Below are 22,973 nucleotides of genomic sequence, written 5' to 3' on the forward strand. Positions count from 1 at the left end.
ATGGAGAGGGGAGATGTGGTTGCCCGACAAGGGATAAAGGGCAACTCAGGAAGGGGAGGGGATAGTGGGGTTAACAAAATTTTAGATAGGAGAATAAGGGAAATGTTTGATGTTTTAGAAATGTTGTCTTATAAAGGGTTCAAAAAAAGAAAGCAGAAATGGATAAGAAGGAAAGGTGATGATGAGGAAACGGAAAGGAAAGATAAACAAGTATGAAATGGCTATGTTGAACTATATGACTTTAAATATTAACGGAATACATAACCAAATCAAAAGGAAGAAACTGCTAAATTTACTGAAAAAAGAAAAATTTGATATAGCATTCGTTCAAGAAACACACTTAACTGAAGTGGAGCACAAGAAATTAAAGAGAGATTGGGTAGGATATGTAACAGCAGCGTCATGTAATTCAAAAGCTAGAGGAGTAGCTATATTAATCAGTAAAAATGTACCAATTAAAATAGAAGAGGAAATAATAGATCCAGCAGGGAGATATGTAATGATAAAATGTCAGGTATATTCACCTAACGAAGAAGATCAAAAATTTATGCAAGATATTTTTTTTGAAGATAGCAGACACGCAAGGGAACATACTAATAGGAGGGGATTTCAACCTTAATTTGGATTCAAACATGGATAAAACTGGGAAAAAAATTAACAGAAAGAACAAAGTAACCAAATTTATAATTAAATCGATGCAAGAAATGCAACTTTTGGATATATGGAGGAAACAACACCCAAAGGAAAAGGAATATTCATATTATTCGGGTAGACATAAAACATACTCAAGAATAGACCTATTCCTGTTATCAGCTCGCATGCAAGACAGAGTTAGAAAAACAGAATATAAAGCTAGAATATTATCGGACCATTCACCCTTGATATTGACAATAGAGTTAGAGGACATCCCTCCAAGAATGTATAGATGGAGATTAAACTCCATGCTACTTAAAAGGCAGGATTTTAGAGAATTAATTGAAAGACAAATTAAAATGTACTTTGAAATAAATACGGAATCAGTGAAAGATAAAAATTTATCTTTAATATTATACTATGGGACGCAATGAAAGCGTTCATCAGAGGGCAAATAATAAGTTATGTAACCAAGATGAAGAAGGACTACAATCAGGAAACAGAGCAGTTGGAAAGGGAAATAGCAAATATAGAAAAAGAATTAGCAATGAAGGAAGACACAACTAAAGGAGAATTGGCAGATAAAAAAATAAAATATGAAACACTACAAAGTGTAGAAGAACATAATGAAGACAAAACAGAAATATTATGAACTAGGAGAAAAAACACACAAAATTCTAGCATGGCAGCTTAAGACAGAACAAACTAAGAGTATGGTATTGGCATCAAGGAAAAAAGACAAACAAATCACATATAATCCTATGGAGATTAATGAAAACTTCAGAGAATTCTACAAACAATTATACCAAACTGAAAACGAAGGGAAAGAAGACAAAATAGATGAATTTTTAACTAAAATTGAACTACCAACATTACAAATAGAGGAACAAAATAAATTAACAGAACCATTTGAAATAGTAGAAATACAAGAGATAATAAAAAAACTACCGAATAATAAAACACCAGGAGAGGATGGATTCCCAATAGAATTCTATAAAACATTTAAAGATTTATTAATTCCTCCCCTCCTGGAAGTAATCAACCAGATTGATAAAACACAAAGCTTACCAAATTCATGCAAAACAGCAATAATTACAGTAATACCAAAGACAGGGAAAGATCCACTCGCACCAGCGTCATATAGACCAATATCTTTACTTAACACAGATTATAAGATAATAGCTAAACTATTAGCAAACAGATTAGCCGACTATGTACCAAAAATAGTAAATCTAGACCAAACTGGATTTATTAAAAAAAGACGAACAACAGACAATATTTGTAAATTTATTAACAATTCATGCAGTAGAAGGAAATAAAGCTCCAACAGTAGCGGTTGCTTTAGACGCAGAGAAGGCCTTTGATAGAGTAGAATGGAATTATTTATTCAAAGTACTACAAAAATTCAGCTTACCAGAGAAATATATTAATTGGATTAAAGCATTATATAAGGGGCCATTGGCGAAAGTGACAGTAAATGGATATATAATCAAAACAATTTAACTTAAGCAGATCAACAAGGCAGGGATGCCCACTATCACCCTTATTGTTTGCGTTAGCCATAGATAAGAATGGAGAGAATAAAGAACAGGAATAATGTTGACCAATTCTCTATCCTGGAAGACAGAGTTCATTCAAAACAGATTGACTGAGTTCTGAATGGTAAGAAAATGAAAGGATATTAAAATTGTCCAAGAAAGTGGTGTGGTGATATCAGATCTTGATGAGTGGCAGAGGAGGTTTGACAGTCCAAATAGCCGATTCCTGTTTATTATATTCTTACAACATGCATCATCCGATTACTGACATAGTATTATTATATATTGCTTACTAGATCTCTCCTCGACGTTAGGGTACTCGAGATGGCAGAGGTCGACAGCATCGAGTCCACGCTGCTGAAGATCCAGCTGCGCTGGATGGGTCACGTCTCCAGAATGGAGGACCATCGCCTTCCCAAGATCGTATTATATGGCGAGCTCTCCACTGGCCACCGTGACAGAGGTGCACCAAAGAAAAGGTACAAGGACTGCCTAAAGAAATCTCTTGGTGCCTGCCACATTGACCACCGCCAGTGGGCTGATAACGCCTCAAACCGTGCATCTTGGCGCCTCACAGTTTGGCGGGCAGCAGCCTCCTTTGAAGAAGACCGCAGAGCCCACCTCACTGACAAAAGGCAAAGGAGGAAAAACCCAACACCCAACCCCAACCAACCAATTTTCCCTTGCAACCGCTGCAATCGTGTCTGCCTGTCCCGCATCGGACTGGTCAGCCACAAACGAGCCTGCAGCTGACGTGGACTTTTTACCCCCTCCATAAATCTTCGTCCGCGAAGCCAAGCCAAAGACAAAAAAAGGAAAAAAAAGAACTAGATCTCTCATGGCCAGAAATTAGCTAGAGTGCTTTGCTAGAAATGGATGAAAGTTGATTCAAGATGATGCGTTGGAAGTTTGTAAAGATGGCAAAGACTGAGATCACTAAATTAATGGAAACTAAAGAAATATGTGGATTTCAAAAAAGTAGATTTCAAAACGTTATGAGTTTATGAAAGGTTAAGAAGATGCTTTTGTATGTGTAACAATTTACAGAAATTCATGTCATTTCAGGTGAAATTATTCATATAAGAGGTACAAGGACTGCCTAAAGAAATCTCTTGGTGCCTGCCACATTAACCACCGCCAGTGGGCTGATATCGCCTCAAACCGCGCATCTTGGCGCCTCACAGTTCGGTGGGCAGCAACCTCCTTTGAAGAAGACCGCAGAGCCCACCTCACTGACAAAAGACAAAGGAGGAAAAACCCAACACCCGACCCCAACCAACCAATTTTCCCTTGCAACCGTGTCTACCTGTCCCACATCGGACTTGTCAGCCACAAACGAGCCTGCAGCTGACGTGGACATTACCCCTCCATAAATCTTCGTCCGCGAAGCCAAGCCAAAGAAGAAAAAGATTAATTGAGGAAGTAGATTACAAATGAAACAACTTACTGAGGATAAACTATGTATTTTTTAAATTTTGTATAATCTGCAACACTGGGTATTTACATCTTCCAGCTACATGGATGCATTGCCTCTGCAGAAAATTTTAATTTTAAGTTACTTTCTTTACGTGAGAGTGAAACTTGTGAGCACACGGCAAAATAAACATAGATTCTGCAGCAAATTCTTCATGACAAATCATACAAGGATCTTCTTTGCTCTAGAAAACAAGGATTTTTGAATGACAACAGCATCCCTAATGTATAGAGTTAATTAACTATTATAATATCATAGCATTTCAGGTATTAAAAGTTCAAGGTGGGATAAAACTAACATATAACAATTTCAGCACGGAAACAGGCCATTAGGCCCTTCTAGTCCGCACCGAACCAAACACCCCTCTCTAGTCCCACCTCCCTGCACAATGCCCATAACCCTCCATTTTCTTCTCATCCATATACCTGTCCAACCTTTTCTTAAATAATACAATTGACTCCGCCGCCACTATTTCTCCCGGAAGATCATTCCACACGTCTACCACTCTCTGAGTAAAGAAGTTCCCCCTCATGTTACCTCTAAACCTCTGCCCCTTAATTCTTAACTCATGTCCTCTTGTTTTAATCTTTCCTCCTCTTAACGGAAATAGTCTATCCACATCTTCATGTTAATGTCGAAGTACATTTTCATTTGGAAAATAGAAAACTTGATAATGCCCCATGTCCACATGCAATAAATCAACTTTGCAATATGTACTAGCTCCGTTATAAACATTGTTCTTTTCACTATTATTTTTAAGTTTGGTTTAAAACAAGGAAAGGCAATTCCCAAACATCAGCCTTGTTCAGTCTGATTTTTTTTTTGAGACCTGACCAAGGTTAAGTTCAAGATATTTTTACTAATGTGATATTCGGCAGTGTTAAATCAGTGATGCATAAAATCTGATTATCTTCCAATTTATAGTAAATGCTGATTTATCAACTTCCTTCCCATGCTGTGCCAGAGCAGGATATTCTTCTATAAATTAATGTATTTTATACCCTAGTCGTGGGCTCAACAACTCCCTGTACACTTGGAGCAGTGTTTACATTCCATTCTCAATCATTTACTATATCGGTAAATCAACTTTGGGTGATTGACCATTGAAACCCAACTCCCAGGTTAAGTTCAAAGTGGGAGATATAGCTGAGTGAGAACACGTTATGTGTTCATTATGCTAGTGAATGTTATCAAAAGAACCCTTGAAGCTTTGTTCTTAAATGTGAATACAGTACAATTCATGGTGATTAACTGAAATGCAGATGCTCTCCTACATCCTCTTTCATCTATTAATTTCAATGAATGGTAAGAAAAATTGAAGCAATGTTTAAAATAAAACTGCAATTTGTTTCAACACTGCATTTCAATTCATTTTGTGCTCAGTGTAGATTACCAGGGCTGTGGCTCCTTCCCAGTGCAATCTCTGTCTGCCAAACAGATGGTGGAGGGGCTTTATTCTGATCTCTGTTACTGCTCTGAAATGCAGAAAAATAAAGATAAAAAGTAAAAGATAAGTATCATCTCTGGAAAATAAAACTACAAATTACTTGTAATATTCACAAATGCTAATATGCAGTTACCTTGGACAGTTTTGATTTCATCATAGGGATAAACCAGAGAGGGATCCACCATTGGGACAGCCTTAGTATTTTCAGGTAATCCATTAATGAACTTCTAAAATAAAAACAACACTTGTACTTCTGGATGTTTTTGAGATACAACAAAAATTATACCAAAAGCTACAATCAAAATGCACAGAAAGAAAACTGACATTTACTGAGTAAATTGTGGATAATTTGTTGAGAGTTTCTCCATAATTCTTTCCTCGGATTCCACCTGCTTTTGCTGTTTCTGCCACTGCTCCTCCAGTGTACATGGTGTGCCAGGCTGCAACTTGGTTGGATTCTGGGATGGTCCCTTGAATCTATGGATTGGTGTAAACAGAGTTTGTTCTCAAAATCAATAGAAGTAGTCCACAAAAAAAAAACTATTGAAAACACAAGGTTTATTTCCACCCCCCACCTTTTAAAACCAATACTTATCAAAGCAGTAATGACTCAACACTGACTGACCATTTCTTTTCTTGGATGCAGTCTGACTGCTGAATTCCTTCAGCAATTCTTTGTATGCTCAAAATTCCAAATATCTGCAGCGTTTGTGCTCTCTAGACCAAATATACCTAGTCAAGATTGGAAGCATTATGAAAAAGACATAACCAAGGTGTAGTGAATGTCTGCCAGGTTGCCTGTCTCCCCTCTGGCGAGCCTTGCTGTACTAACATTGGCTGTGCATTATCTCTACTGTTAAGGACCCTCCCCTTGGGTATAATTGTATATGCACCTATCGTCTTTCATTATTGTACCACGAGTTTCTGCTAATAAAAGCCATGATTATTATTTGACCACATCACCTTTGTCTACTTCATCAACTGGTACTTCACAAGGAACTGTTCTGACACTAATTTAGAAACTGGTCAACAGTCATTGGATTCAATCCCCTTTACCTCAGACTCTAGAAGCATCAAAAGGGAACATTCTCCATTCTTTTAGTCGAATTACTTTGCTCAATTTCTGAATTCCAAAATACCACAATGCTCAAACATGTTTATCTCTATACTAAACACCAATGTGCACTCCTGCAAATACACAATCAGCTAAGAGTGAGAAACAATATTGTACTCTTCAAAAGTACTTTAACTCTACAACTGAATCCATTTTCCTGCACTAAACAAATGCCCTCCTTAGTAATTCAAGAAAAAGGTGATAATGTTTTGACAGCTTTGACAGTTGGTGAAGCCAAATTGGAAGCGATGATTAGTGCGGAAGAAAACAATAAGCTATTGGAGCAACTCAGTGGGGTCAGGCTGCATCCTCTTACCCCCCCTTTCTAGACGATTTTAACTTTAGTCCCCATAAAGGGAACAAACCCAAAATGACGACTGATCATTTCTCTCTATGGATGCTGCCTGACCTGCTGAGTTCCTCAAAGAGCTTTTCTTTGTTTAAGATTTCAGTTTTTGTGCTTCTCATGACTTTGTGGACAGTCCCGTTGCTCCAGAGATCTGATGAAACTTCTTTCAGCAGTTTTCTACCTGGGCAGCTGAGCAAGGTAACATAGCACTTTATTCCCTACCTCATAACCCTCTATTTTCCTTTCATCCATGTGCATTCAAAGCATATTCTATGTACAAAGCTTACACTTGAGGACTCCCCTCATTTTGTACAGATGCCCTCTGGTGTTTGCTACTCTTACCCTGGGAAAAAGTTGCTGGCTGTCCTCCCCATCTATGCCTCTCATAATCTTGCAGACCTCTATTATGACACCTCTCATCTTTCTTTACTCCAAAGAGAAAAGCCCTAGCTCAACTAACATTGCCTCCACTGTAAAATGTTTATAAAACATGTTCTCCAATCCAGGCAACACCCTGCAAATCTCTTTCATAAGTACCCTATCGACTTGCACAATAACCTTTAAGAGATTTATGGATTTGGACCCCAAGAGTTCTTCCACATTCTTAAGAATCCTGCCATCAACCATAGAAGTTTGAGCTTTCAAAATGCATCACTTCACACTTATCCAGATTGAACTCCATCTGCCCAATTCTGCACCTGTCTATGTAACCTATGACAGTCTTACACGTCCAACTTTCATGTCATTGGCAAACATACTGACCCATCCTGGTCATATATAAAAATCACAAAGAATGGCAATCCCAGAACAGACCACCCTCTGCTTTCTGCAAGAAAGCCAATTCTGAATTCACAGAGCCAAGGTTCCATGGAAACCATGCCTCATGACTTTCTGAATGGGTCTACCAAGAGGGACCTTGTTGTAGTGAGAACATTTTAAAAACTTTTCCATTGTCTCCAGACTAATTCTTCACTTTTGCAGCCTTTAAGATTTAAGCAACTAATTATCAAGCACTTGTTGACCTCTATTATGACACCTCTCATCTGTGATTTGGTGGAGAACATACCTTTCACTTGCAAATTGTGATGTAATTTTCTTTATCTCCTCTTCTTTCCTTTGAAGTTGTTACTTTAATCTTAGAATAAAAGTAAACATTTTGTTTATGAAACACATAATCTAATTTCAGAGGCGAAATTATCCACAAATCCAAATTCACCTTCCACTGGACAGGTTTTTACTTTGAAACAAGGCATTTTGTTTTTGGTAAGAAAAACATTTTTCTTTGCAGTTTCATTACAAAAATAAAGGAGTCTGTACTGTTTTCCACCTAGACTATCAAGGGTAGCAAGCACAGTTGCAAACTCCACTCTCTTCATATACCACTGAGAGTTGGAAATACATTGTTGGGTTTAAGACCTGGAACCGGAAAGACCTGTGGATATGCCTTCAACAGATACAATGCAACAGTGCAAGATACTGGCCACCACCTTCATTAATGAAATGTATTATATTGTGGTCTTCCACGCAATATCCATGGTTCAGAAGATAAATAATAATAAGCAATATATGATGAAACCTTTCGATCTGAAATGTGGATAATTCCTTTCTACCAATGCCTACCCCCAACAACCCTAATGCGTTGTTCAATCCTCGACTCCAGCAGATTGTTTTTAGCTCCAGATTCTACTTTCTGCAATCACTTATAGCTCAGGCAATATTTTAAACTTAGATTTTGATTATTGGAAATTTTAACCTCATTGGATATTGCACTTCTAAATAGAGGCATACCGAGACATTTCCAGCTGATAATGTTCTTGGAACTTTGAATTCAGGGTTTCTGTGTTAATCCTTTGTTGTTGCTCACTCTTGAACTGGATTGTCAAATGTTGTGAGATTTTCTTAAGAACCTAAAAACATACCAAAATGATTTTGTTGATAAAGCCAAAGATAAACATGGTCAAAACAACCTGCGAGAAAGCTGCAAATATGCCCTATTCACACATTTTTCCAAGGAAAGTGCATGTGGTACACTAAATAATTATGACAAGAAGATGCAACAGGTTTACTTTGATGCAAAAGGCCCGAATAACAATCCTAAGACTATGATCTCCCAGACCTCATCACTTCAGGCAATCTTCCTGCCACCAGCCTGATAGCTCCCAAGCCTGCATCTCCTACCCAAAATAACCAAACAGAACTATACTGCTGACATTTTTTCTGCTCCTGCCCCACTGAGCTCAACTCCTCATACTTTAACACTATCTTGTTCCTCCCTCATCTAGCCTCTTCCTACCTACATGTTCTCCACCTCTGAAAAATTCAAATTCTCAAAACCCCATTGCCTTATCTTCATGTGGATGCGATTCCTTTAGACATCCACTTCCCATCAGGAGGGTCTCAGGGCCTTCCAATTCCTTCTTGAACGCAGAGCCCTTTAGTCCCCATCAATTGACACCATCCTCCACCTGGTAGCACTTTTTCTCGCTCTAATCAACTTCTCCTTCCATTTCCTACAGATCCAGGGTGCAGCCAAGGGCACAAGTACAAACCCCAGCTACAATCCTACTCAGGTATCACAGCCAATTCTTTCTCTGCTACATTAAGAACTTCATTGGTGCTACCTACTGTACAATGCAGAACTTAACAATTTCATTAATTTCACTGTCAATTTCCACCCAGCCTTTATATTTACCTGGACTATTTCTGAGATTTATCTCCCTTTGTCTCCATCTCATGAGACAAACTATCCAAGACTCTCACAGATTGCCTTTGATCCTCATTTTCCACCCATCAGCATCTGACACATTATCCTCTAACAAGGCTACCAACTTCAGCACGATCCCACCACCAGCTACATATTCCTCCATCTATTTTTCACAGGGATCCATCTCATCCAAGACACTTTTGTCCACTCTTCCCTCCCCACCACCCATTACACTTGCCACTGTAATCACAGAAAGTGCAAAACTTGTCTCAACCTCTCCTCCCATCCTTCATCCAGGGCCACAAACAAACCTTTCACCAAGCGAGGCAGAGCACACTGCACATTGTCCAACTCAATCTACGACACCCACTGTGGTGAAACCAAACGGAGATTGGGCGATGGGTTCACCAAACACCTACACTCTATGTGAGTGCACAAAGCTTGAACTTTCTGTATCAAACCATTTCAACTCTCCCAACAATCCTAACAAGGATATGCCTGTTCCTGGCCTCATCCATTGTCAAGGTGAGGTCAAATTTAGAGCTGAGGAACAATATCATATTTTTTTCTGGACAGTCTTCAACCTAATGGCATGAACACATTTTTTTAATTTCAGGTAAACCCCCATCTGGTTCCACTGTTTCTTTCCCTTCTTTATCTACTTCTGTTCTTGCCTCCCCTTCCCAATGGGTTCTCCCTCAACCTGTCTCTCCACCTCTCACATCTTCTTATCCCTTCTTGGCCCCTCCTCCAGCTTCTTCCCCCTTTATATTTGAAATATCATCAACCTTTTACTTTAGTCTTGACAAAGGACCCTGAAAGCTGACTATTTCTACCCAACACGTGCTACCTGACTCGCTGAGTTGCTCCAGCTGCTTTACTATTTGCTCAAGATTCCAGCATCTGCAATTAAAAAAAAACCTTACTTTGTTTTCATTTTCTAGATCAATCAATTTTTGTTTGATGTCAGAAACTTCTTTGCTTTTTTGCTGATTATGCTCGTGTGCATTGGTGTCTCCTACAGCTCCCAGTGGGGATGAACACAAATCCTGTGGAGGAACATCAAACAGTATCAATTAATCTTGAGGCATTTTCCTATATTGGAATATTTAACTCCTTTACTCTTTTTTTAAAAATATCCACTAAGTACAGTACTATGGAGTCCTTCAGCAGTTATACCAGAACATTGCACCAAAGTGACAAATCAGATTTAGAATAGATCAGACCAAAAGCACTACTATCCTGAACAGGTAGTGATTCAGCTTTGCAATATATTCAATTCTGATCGTCCTTGATGACTAAATGAAGGTTTAGCAAAAGTCCATTTCCCATCACATATTCTTGTTTTATTTTAAAATCACTTCAACTTGTTTTACCACCACAAAAAATGTTGTCTTGTAACTCCTTTAAATGGTGCCATTTTGTGCATAATGCCTCTCATTTTCCTTTGCAAAATTTAACCACTTCACACTTTAATTTATTCTATAATTTCACTAGTTTATAAAATGCTAAAGCCAATTACCATCATTCTCATTATGTGCTATATTTCCAAAGTTTGTATAATTTGTATTTTCCAAGTTTGAGTTACTGATATGCATCAAAAAGGGCAGAATTACTGACCAGGGAAATATTGCATAGAGCCTTGCCTCCGGAAAGCAGTGGTCCTTATGATTAACGGCTATGAAAATCTCCACATCTGTTTTACCCAGAATCAAACTAGATTTTGATTAATTTTATTCAGAAGTACAATAGCTTTTCCTAGTCTGAGGTGACCCTGGATGCATATCAATCCTATTTTTTTAAATTACAAAAAAAAACTTACTGTATTGAACTCTTCGTCAATAAGAACACCATTGTCATCCAGGTCTCCATCACTTTTGCAGGCCAAATCACTCAAGTCAGCCAGTTTGTTAATTTCCTGACTTGTCAAAGAAGGACCAGCATGAATGGCATCAGTGGTACAATGCAGAACTGACAATGAGTCTGAGGGAATGACTCCAAATGTAGAAGTATTACTGATGGGCTTTGCCATTTGCTCACTGCCTTCATTCTCATTTGAAGGGATTTCTTGCTCAAGAATTGACATGGTTTCACTGTCACAAAAAAAAACTTGTTAAACTCATAACTAAACAGCGCATCACATAAAATCAGTTAAATTGCAAAGTTCCTTGACTGCCAAGAACTGAATATTACAGAATATTTCTTGAGAAGATTATTCAAACTGGCAAAGATGATTATTTCTTTTTTTTCATCTTGTACTTTAGCCTATGGAAGATGGTTTTTCTCAATGTCATAGAAACATAGAAGATAGGAGCAGGAGTAGGTCATTCGACCCTTCGAGCCTGCTCCGCCATTCAACGAGATCATGGCTGATCTTAAAGTTCAGTACCCCGTCCCCGCCTTCTCTCCGTAACCTTTAATACCCTTATACTGAAGAAATAGATCTAATTCCCTCTTCAATAGATTTAATGAACCTGCCTCTACTGCCCTCTGTGGCAATGAATTCCACAGATTCACCACCCTCTGGGTCAAGAAATTCCTCCTCATCTCGGTCCTAAATGGTTTGCCTATTATCCTCAAACCATGGCCCCGGGTTCTGGATTTTCCCATCCTTGGAAACATCCCATCTGCATCCATTCTGTCCAGTCCTGCCAGAATTTTATAGGTCTCTATGAGATCCCCTCTCAATTTTCTAAACTCCAGCGAGTACAATCCCAATTTGCGCAATCTTTCCTCCTAAGTCATTCCTGCCATTCCAGGGATCAGCCTGGTGAATCGCCTCTGCACTCCCTCCATTGCAAGAACATCCTTCCTTAGATAAGGTGACCAAAACTGCACACAATACTCCAGGTGGGGTCTCACCAAGGCCCTGTACAGCTGCAGTAAGGTATCCTTGTTCCTGTACTCAAACCCTCTTGATATGAAGGCCAACATACCATTTGCCTTTTTAACCGCCTGCTGTACCTGCATGCTTGCCTTCAGAGACTGGTGTACAAGTACCCCTTGGTCTCTCTGCACTTCCCCATCTCTTAATCTATTGTCCTGATATATTTTGCAAAAAAATACCTTTGCCCATCTCTACTTGCAGTCTTTGCACAAAAAATGTAAGCACTAGTGCCAAGAGTTCAAATGAATAAGCAATTGTAAATTGGAATCTCTCTTCCAATGCCAAATCCATTTTCTTTTTTAAAGAAAGATTCATTGTTTCCAACTATCTGCATGCATCTGTGATTCTTAAGTATAGAAATTCCATAGCCCTTTGTCCCATCACAACTTCAAAAATCATGATCCAACGATCTAACTTCTCCATGAATCTTCTCCAAACCAGATTATTTACACAGTGAGATATGTGAACTTAGCCCAGTTTTCAGTCATTTGGCAGCCCAGATTCCAAAAATCACTGGATGCACACACAATAAGAGATTTACATCTGATGCAAGATTTGTTTCTCTTTGGTTCATCTGACAGAATGCTTGTAATAAATAAAGATAATTTATTGTGGTGGTAGAGAGAGCTGAAGAACTCATGGACAATAAACCCACTCTCCTGAATATTACTTTTACCAGCTGAAGTTTGAAATTTCCAGACCCTCTATCTCCTCCAATTCAGGCTACTTCTATCCAAAATCTTCTTATCCTTTTCCGACATCCATTCTTTTGCTAATGTCTAGAGATCTCTGGGCCATGTATTAAAAGACCAGCAGAGGATATTTGCAGAGCATAAAGATAGCCCACAGATCTATGAGTCAAAGATCATCAAAACTTATTTCCTGTATTTCAATTCATTCTGCAAGTTCAGAATTAGATTTTCTTTCATTTCTTCAAATCGCTTTATGGTGCAGTGGCAAATACTATTCCCTCAATTCCTACTAATGCAGCATGAATGGATAAGGATGAAAGCATGAGACAAAAGCTACGCAATCATGGAGTTAAAAGAAGTTTGCAGACACTGGGGTTGAGTGCAATACACAAAAGTGCTGGAGAAACTCAGCAGGTCACGCAGCATCTACAAGAAGCAAAGGGTTACCAACATTCCATGCCTGAGACCTTCATCGAGGAATGAGCAAACAACAGGCAGGTGCCTGAACAAAAAGGTGAGGAGGGGGTTGGAGAAGAGGAGAGGATGGAGGAAGGGGCAGGGGAGGAGCACAGGCTAATAGATAAGAGGTCATAGCTCAGGTGGGAGGGCAGAAGAGTACAAAGTTGAGAAATTATGGGGAGGGCAACTTTCTGATAGGATAGGGAAGGGGATGCAAAGCTGGAGGGAGGGAGACAGAGGGACGGTGAAAGATACAACACAATCATGGAAAATATGACAATCTTATCAAATCTAAATATGCACAAATACATTTCTATGTGAGGCATGGAAATGGAAAATGAACTATGCTGCTAATTAACAGTGTTGGACCCGTTTACATGAGTGCTTGGTGGTCAGTGCAAACTCAATTGATCAAGCGGCCATATAAAGTTCCTTTTATTTTAAAAAAATAGCTTACTGTTTTTTTAGGAATTGTAGCTTGTGTTTTACGATGATCTTCATTTTTTCCGGTCTGAAAGATAAAAGTTATTTCAGGAAATTTGATCTGCACCATGTGTCTGGCAAAATGTTTTTCATTTTCCCTGTATTACATCTTTAATGAGATTTGGTGACCAAGCTCCCTTGTGCTTATTTCTATCTGAGCAGTAACAATAAATGAGGACTTGCACAGGATTTAAGCAGGTAAATGTATTCCCATTTAGCAATCCACTGCCAATATTATAAACTCTCAACTTCATCCTACCGTTTAATTGCGACTCCCCAGAACTGCTTCATATTCCTAGTATTGTCTGTTAATGGTTTATCTTTTTCTACTTTTCAGATCAATTGACAATTTAAATCATTACTGGAGAAATGCTTGTACTCAAATCGTGAGCACATGGCAGTGAATCATTAAAATCAGGTTACATAAAAGGACCAAGGTTTGAATCCAGGGCTGTCTGTAAGGAGTTTGCATATTCTCATCGTGTCTGCATGGATTTCCTCCCACCCTTCAAAACAAATGGGGGTTGTAGGTTAATTGGGGTATTTGAATGGCACGTACTTGTGGGCCATAAGGGCCTGATACCTTGCTGTATGTGTAAGATAAAACATTAAATAAAAAAAAATAAAATACAACAAAAATGGTAAATATCCAAGATATAGTTCTAGAACATTGTGCAAATCAGTTGATATACACGTCTTCAATTTATATATATATATAAGATCCAACAAGTTCCTTTTATTTGCAGTTTATTCCTTCCAGCGTGTCCTGACCATTTAAAGATTTCTAATGGTCCTGCACATCTTCTAAGTTAGCTTAGTGAAGTGATTTCTGACTGAATTTTATCATTCTGAAGTTAAATATAAATAACCATTAGAAGCAACATGTCATTAGATTTCAGAAGAAGCAAATCCTTGATGCATGGTGTTGCGAATTCAATGTATCACACAATAAACATACCCAGCAATCATCTTGACTAACTATATATTTATCAACATGATTGCTTTCAAACTATTCAGATACTTTACGTAGTTTAAAACAATCCAAAAATTTAAGTACTTGGGTTCTCATATTACTGACTCTTGACCCACCGAATCAGGCCTTTCAGCCATTCTAGTCTGTGCCAAACTATATTATCTAGTACTGAAATGCATCCAAGACCATAGCCCCTTTCACACTGGCACTTGAACCTAATAATTAACCGCCAATTTAGTGGTTTGCCAATGTGAAAGGGGCTCACAACCCTCAATATACCTCCCATCCATGTACCTGTTCAATTTTTTTCTGAAATGGCAAAATTGAGCCTCCATTTATCAGTTCACTTGACAGTTTGTTCCAGTCTCCCACCATTCTCTGCATGAAGTTCCCCCAATGTTCCCCTTAATTTTTTCCACTTTCACCCTTAACCCACGACCTCTAGTTCCTTTATTTCTTATTTCTCCTAGAGGCCATAGTTGAATGTCAGTTTAATCTGGAGCAGCAATCTCAACAGGGGCCTCAGCTTATTTTAAATCCTAATTTAAAAAAAAATGTTTTTTATGTAGAGAAAAATATGGAAGAAACCAACTAAATTTGACTGCTTCAAAGGGGGCTCATAAACTTGGAGCAGAGTCCTAAGCAGGCCATAGCCAAAGAAAAGGTTGAGAATGGCTGATCGAGAGCATGTAAATTCTCGAGTTACTATTGTCAATGATCCTGCGAAGCACCTTTTATACATTTCTCTGTTATCTACCAGTCATAGCCTAGTTCCTTACCACTAAATGCATGGCTATAAATCAACATTTTCATATATCTACGTGCTTCTTTAATTTCCTCAAATTCCTGCAGCATTGTTCTATATTGACCTCAGCCACCTGTTCTGTAATTAGCAAAACATCTGTTGCCTCTTTTACAAGTTACCAGACTGTTTGTTGCACGGTGTCCCAGGATGTTTGTTTGTATCAGAACACCCTTATCAGCTTGTTCTGTGCTCTGGGTGGGCTCACTCTACTTTCTCACATTGATGCTAATAATAACACAAACCTTGCTTCATTTGTTCTACCACTCACCACAATGGTGTTCCTCTAACCAACTCCGTTGAAGGAAATGCTGGAAATAGTCAGCAGGTTGGGTAGCATAAGCCCCTTTCACACTGTCACCTTGTCCAACGGTTAAGGGGCCAAGTGTGAAAGCACCACTGTGAAAAGGGTAACAGAGAGCTTCCGTCTATACAGACACTGACCCAGCTTCCTTCGATCAGCAGCCATGTCGATAAGTCAATACTTATTTTGATTTAGATAAAAGGGCGAGTTTCTCACAGTCCTCAAATCTGGTAATGGAACTTACTTTTTTACTTTTGGACTTTTTCTTCTTAGACTTTGTTTTGGGTTTTAATGCCTGCAATGAAAGGAAACAAAAATAAATCAGTTAAATTCTAATGCTTATCATAATTAAACATATTTATTATTATTATTAAATATGATATAAAGGATTAGCTGCAACAAGAGTTAGGAAAGTAGAACCTTACAAAAGTTGATGAAAACAGTGTGAAACAGTGAAAGTCAGAGCAGCATGTAAGGGTAAGAATGAAGATGGTAAGATGAGAGAACTTTGGGTAACAGGTATTGGGGACTTGATCAGAAAATGGAAGGAAATGTATGTCAGGTGCAAGATTTTTTTTTCTAGAGTCCTTTGAGATTTAGAGAGGATATAGGATAGATCTTAGGAGGGCAAAAAGGGAACACAAAGTGGTCCTGGCCAAAAGAATTAAAGAGAATTCCAAGCAACCAAAAGGAAAGTCTCTGCGTGGATCCATAGGACATGTATGGTGTTCGAATAACAACTTTTTGTTAAAGACGAGAAGGGTGGAGAGTTAAGGGAGGTGTACACTGATTAATTTAGAACTCATTTTGTAGGAGTTTAGAAACAGTTATTATTTTAATTGAAGGAGTTTAGAAATGGTTATTATTTTAATTGCAGGAGTTTAGAAACAGTTATTATTTTAATGTTAGGAGTTCTGAAACAGTTATAGAAGGTAGAAAGAAAAAGCAAGAAAAAAGCTAAAATGTTCTTTGTGTAAAACGGCGCATGAAGAACAGCAGAACAGAGTAAACAAGATAACAGGAATTTAAGAAATATGCACGTACACACACAAAGAGCTTGTTTAATAGGGGGTGGGGAAAGGAGGTGTGAGTATGGGATAGGAGAAAGTCGGAGTCAGTCAAGAGTCAGGCAAATAGGGAAAAGTGCCAAACCAATCCAAGAAGGATAAATGTAAGAAAAATGTAAGGGGAGGTGAATTGAAAAATGTATAAAAACAAAGAAGTTTCCCGCCCTCGGTGTACTTTCCCGAGGTAGGGGGAGAGTACCCAACCTTGCAATGTTGTAAATGTAAATAAATGTTCTTTGTTCTCAACTTTTGTCTCGAGCATATTTTGTGAACGTGAAGGCACTTCTCACAATTTCTCAAGGAAGAAGTAGTTTTGGTTACTGACGCACATTAAAGGTAGACAAATCCACAGGACTTGATGAAATCTATCCTGGAATGGTTTGTGAAGAAAGGGCAGGGTGTGAGATTGCTGGAGCTTTGACAGAGACTTTTGCAGTGTCTTTAGCCATAAGTGTGGTCCTGGAAGAGGGCAGTAGGTGGGGGTGTGTAGCCATGCAACGAGAACTGAGCAGCCGTGATTTGGCTGAGCTCTCTGCGAAAAGTATTTAAAAGATGGCACAAAAGTACTTTTTTTGAGTTTTTCTCTCAAAGAGCAAACAATAAAGCAGCGAGTTTTAAAATGAACTTGTCGACTGCCGGTCTCATTATTCACTCCCAAGCGCAAATGCTACACTGGTGACCTCAATGGTCCAAAAGGTATTTTGGACCCAACATCATGGATACAGCAGCAATGAATCCCATTGTGTTAAAACTTCCTACCTTCTGGACGCTGCGACCCTACACTTGTTTCAGGCAAGCAAACACCATTCCAGATCAGACAAATAACATCAGACTCCATGAAGTAGTTCCACGTGGTGAGCTCCTTGGACCAAGAAACCACTGCCCGAGTAGATGACTTGTTCCATGCCCCACCAGAGGAAGGTAAATATGCAGTGCTGAAAGCACTGCTGCTCAGCACCTTCGACTCTCCAGACATGAAAGAGCAGTCAGGCTGATGCACCTAGATTGTATGGGTGACAGGACCCTGTCAGCTTTAATGGACGGAATGCTAGCACAGGCAGAGGGCACGAGCCCTGCTTCATGTTTGAACAGGCATTCCTTGAGCAACTGCCCGATGACATCCAGCTGATGATGGCAGACGCAGACTTCAGCGACCCCCGGAAGCCAGGTGTCCAGAACAAGGACCCCACAGCCAGCCAAGCCCAGTGGGATACAGGAGCGCCAGCAACCCCGACAAAAGACCCATGGTGTTTCTACCATCAGAGATGGGGTACAGAAGCCTGCCACTGCCGACCACCCTGCAAATTTCAGGGAAAGAGCAGGGCCAGCCGTCGCTGATGGTTTCAGTGGCTGGCCACCCATTCAGCCTGTTGCACGTGTGGGACAAAAGGTCTGGGTGCCATTTCTTTGTGGACACAGGGACAGAAATCAGTGTCATCCCACCCACCGCATTAGAGACAAAGACCAGACAGTGTGGACCCACCTTGAGAGCTGCAAACAACAGTTCCATATGGACCTACAGCAAATGCAAGGTCCAACTATGACTCGGCCCCAACACATTTAAATGGTTAGCCGCAATGGACAAACCACTCCTAGGGGCAGATTTCATTAGGGCCCATGGTTTGCTGGTAGACCTGAAGGGTCAGTAGCTGGTCCACGCTGAAACCTTTCAAATATCCCTCTTTGGGAACCCAGACTACCTGCACTGCACCTAGACTCCGTTGTATTGTCCAGTGATGAGTACAGCAGGGTCCTGGCCGAATTCCCATCAGTACTCAAACCGCAGTTCACCTTGACCATGCATGGAGTGCAGCACCATATCATCACTCAAGGGCCACCCCTACACGAAAGAGCTAGAAGACTGCCCCTGGACAAACTCTGCCTGGCTGAAGAGGAGTTCAGGCATATGGAAGAGCTTGGGATCATCCACAGGTCCGACAGCCCCTGGGACTCACTGCTACGCATGGTGTCGAAGACAGCTGAGGGTTGGTGGCCATTTGGGGCCTATAGATGGCTGAATGAAACCACCACTCCAGACCGCTATCCCTACCACACATCCAAGACTTTGCAGCCAACCTACATGGAGCCTGCATCTTATCAAAAGTCAACATGGTACATGGTTACCATCAAATCCCAGTGCACCAAGAGGATATCCAGAAAAATACTTTGATACCTCCTTTGGCCTATTTGAGTTTCTGTGGATGCCTTTCAGGCTAAAGGAATGCGGCAGACTTTTCAGTGCCTAATGGATGCAGTGGGCCAGGATTTGGATTTCCTAATCCTGATCGCCAACAGGAATCGTATGGAGCACTCATCCCACATCCGCCAGCTGTATACTCAACTGAGCAAGTTTGGACTGACCATTAACCCAGCCAAATGCCATTTTGGGCAGGAGACCATCAATTTTCTGGGCCACAGGATCTCAAAAGACAGCGCAACTCCTCTGCCAAACAAGACATAAGCTATCTGACAGTTCAACAGGCTTACCACAGTCAAAGGCTGCAGGAATTTGTGGGCAGCGTAAACTTCTACCACCACTTCCTCGCATCAGCAGCCAGCATCATGTGACCACTGTTCACCCTGAGGTCGGGTTAAAAAGAAAGACATCACTTGGAACCTGGAGGTCGAAGCAGCTTTCGACCAAACAAAGGAGACCCTGGCTCTCATGCTTGTACACCCCAGGACCGATGTTCCGACAGCCTTCACAGTGGACACATCAAACATAGCAATCGGTGGAGTACTGGAAAAACTCGAACAACGTCTGAGACATTGGAAGCCCTTGGCCTTCTTTAATAGACATTTAAGTCCACCCGAGTTGAAATACAGTTCTTTTGACAGAGAGCTGTTTGCATTCCACCTGGCGATCCAGCACTTCAGATATTCTCTGGAAGGCAGACCGTTTACAGCTTTCACTGACCACAAGCCCTTAACTTTTGCACCATCTCTACCACTACTTCTTTGAGAACCCAAGGGTGCCATCCATCTGGTGTGGTTGACTTATCCACCCTTAGACCATTTAACTTTCTGAGCACCTTCTCCCTTGAAATAGATTGTTTCCTATGGTGGGAGAGTCTAGGACAAAAGACCACAATTTCAGGATTGATGTGCATCCACTTAGAAGAGAGATGCGGAGAAATTTATTTTGCCAGAGGGTGGTGAATCTGTGGAATTTGTTGCCAAAGGTGGTTGTAGAGGCCAAGTTGTTAGGTGTATTTAAGGCATAGATTGATAAGTTCTTGATTAGCCAGGGCATCAACAGGAGAAGGCTAGGGAATGAGGCTGAGTGGGAGAATAGATCAGCTCATGATTGAATGGTAGGGCAGACTTGATGGATGAATATCCCATTTCTGCTCCCATGTTTTATTGAACCAGAAGTGGGAGGGAAATGAGAACAGATGAGGTTGGGGGGCGGGGGGAGTAAGGAAAGATCGGAATAGAGAAGAAACTCATGATTTGAAATCAGAAAATCTTGCCTGGCACTGAGGGCTTTAGTTACATGGAGAGATTGGATTGGCTAGGATTGTTCTCACTGGAGCACAGGAGTTTGATGGGTAAGCTTGTAGAGGTTTATAAAATGATGAGGAGCAGAGTTAGGATTGATTGATTTTCTAAGGATGTGAATCGAAAACTAGAGGCTGTAGTTTAGGGTGAGGGGAGACATTTATAGAAGATTATGGTGCAAGCTTTTTACAGTGGGTATGTGTAGTAAGCTGCTAGGAGTTGGTAGATGCCGCATTTAAAAAGCATGGGAAGGAAATGCAAGAAAATACAATGTCTTAGATTGGCATCTTGTTCGGCATGGAAGAATCCAGTCTAAAGGGTCTGGTTCCATGCTGCAATGACACCACAACTAATGCATTTTCTTAAACTTTTAACCAATTATGCTTTCCTTCAAAAAGAACTCAGAAATATTTTTGTTTACAAACAACTTACAAGGCAAGGTGACTTCGCCCATATGCCTTTGAGCTGTTGGTTGAGCATTAACTGGAAGATGTGTAAAAAAGTTTTTTTGAATAATGCAGCCGAATAATATTTGAACAATGGAAGATTTACATAATGTAGCATGTCACATTGATATTATAAGAATGCAATGATGAATGATAAGCTTTCAACTCTGGGCACTGCAATACCAGAGTGGATTTATGGGTGTTTATCAACTACACCAGCATTGTCGAAAATATACCAATTAGTATTAAACCAGCAGGAATTTCCTGACCAAAGAAACCAACTTGAAAAGGGGCTTTAACAACAGTTCAAAATGTTTCATCTTTTTTTCTGGAACTTATAAATTGAAAGAACCAATTATCACTTATTCTTAAGCCACACCTATACAGTTTCCATACTAAAGCAGTGATCATTTAAAAGAGGGAGACTTACCACCGACTGATCATCCTCTGTTAGATCTCCTGTCTCCATTAATTTTTCTTTTATCTCTTGTGAAGGAGGAAGGTCAGATAGAACAGCTGCAAAAAAAACCAAACAGTAATTGGTTAAACTAATCCCTTGGATCAAAATAGGACAGGCCTCTTGCACTTCGAATTGCCAGTTTCCTGTCCTTGGATCAGAGAAAGTATGACCAACTTGCTGTCCAATTCTGCACAAAAGCAACAGGTTCAATTCGTTTAAAAAATGATTGGGGCTGTGGTCTGGAGAATCAATGGACATTTAAAATAAATTATTCTGTATGACTAGTAGAAAGTAAAGATCAAAATGCATGTGACTGTAATCTAAAACCTACAGATGTTTTCAGTAGTCTTATAGAATCCTAATTAGTACAAATTCTGATGCAAGTAATAAACTAATAATCATGCTGGCACTATTCCAAAGTCCATCAATATAACCCAAAGTCCATCAATATAACCCAAAGTCCATCAATATAACCCAAAGTCCATCAATATAACCCAAAGTCCATCAATATAACCCAAAGTCCATCAATATAACCCAAAGTCCATCAATATAACCCAAAGTCCATCAATATAACCCAAAGTCCATCAATATAACCCAAAGTCCATCAATATAACCCAAAGTCCATCAATATAACCCAAAATCCATCAATATAACCCAAAATCCATCAATATAACCCAAAATCCATCAATATAACCCAAAATCCATCAATATAACCCAAAATCCATCAATATAACCCAGAGTCCATCAATATAACCCAAAGTCCATCAATATAAAAGTCCATCAATATAACCCAAAGTCCATCAATATAACCCAAAATCCATCAATATGACCCAGTCCATCAATATGACCCAAAATCCATCAATATGACCCAAAATCCATCAATATAACCCAAAATCCATCAATATGACCCAAAATCCATCAATATGACCCAAAGTCCATCAATATAACCCAAAGTCCATCAATATAACCCAAAATCCATCAATATAACCCAAAGTCAATCAATATAACCCAAAATCCATCAATATAACCCAAAGTCAATCAATATAACCCAAAATCCATCAATATAACCCAAAGTCATCAATATAACCCAAAGTCATCAATATAACCCAAAGTCCATCAATATAACCCAAAGTCCATCAATATAACCCAAAGTCCATCAATATAACCCAAAATCCATCAATATAACCCAAAATCCATCAATATAACCCCAAAGTCCATCAATATGACCCAAAATCCATCAATATAACCCAAAGTCCATCAATATAACCCAAAGTCCATCAATATAACCCAAAATCCATCAATATAACCCAAAGTCCATCAATATAACCCAAAATCCATCAATATAACCCAAAATCCATCAATATAACTCAAAGTCCATCAATATAACCCAAAATCCATCAATATAACCCAAAATCCATCAATATAACCCAAAATCCATCAATATAACCCAAAATCCATCAATATAACCCCAAAGTCCATCAATATTACCCAAAATCCATCAATATAACCCAAAATCCATCAATATAACCCAAAATCCATCAATATAACCCCAAATCCATCAATATAACCCCAAATCCATCAATATAACCCCAAATCCATCAATATTACCCCAAATCCATCAATATTACCCCAAATCCATC

At 39.5% G+C, this 22,973-nt stretch overlaps 1 pseudogene; it reads right to left on the reverse strand.

Moving 5' to 3' along the window:
• The window catches only part of LOC138739740 (E3 ubiquitin-protein ligase DZIP3-like), a 46,435-nt pseudogene that overhangs the window by 5,820 nt on the left and 17,642 nt on the right, over positions 1-22,973 (reverse strand).

This window comes from Narcine bancroftii, chromosome 7 (genome assembly GCF_036971445.1).
Source record: "Narcine bancroftii isolate sNarBan1 chromosome 7, sNarBan1.hap1, whole genome shotgun sequence".
In the NCBI taxonomy this organism is placed as follows: Eukaryota; Metazoa; Chordata; class Chondrichthyes; order Torpediniformes; family Narcinidae; genus Narcine; species Narcine bancroftii.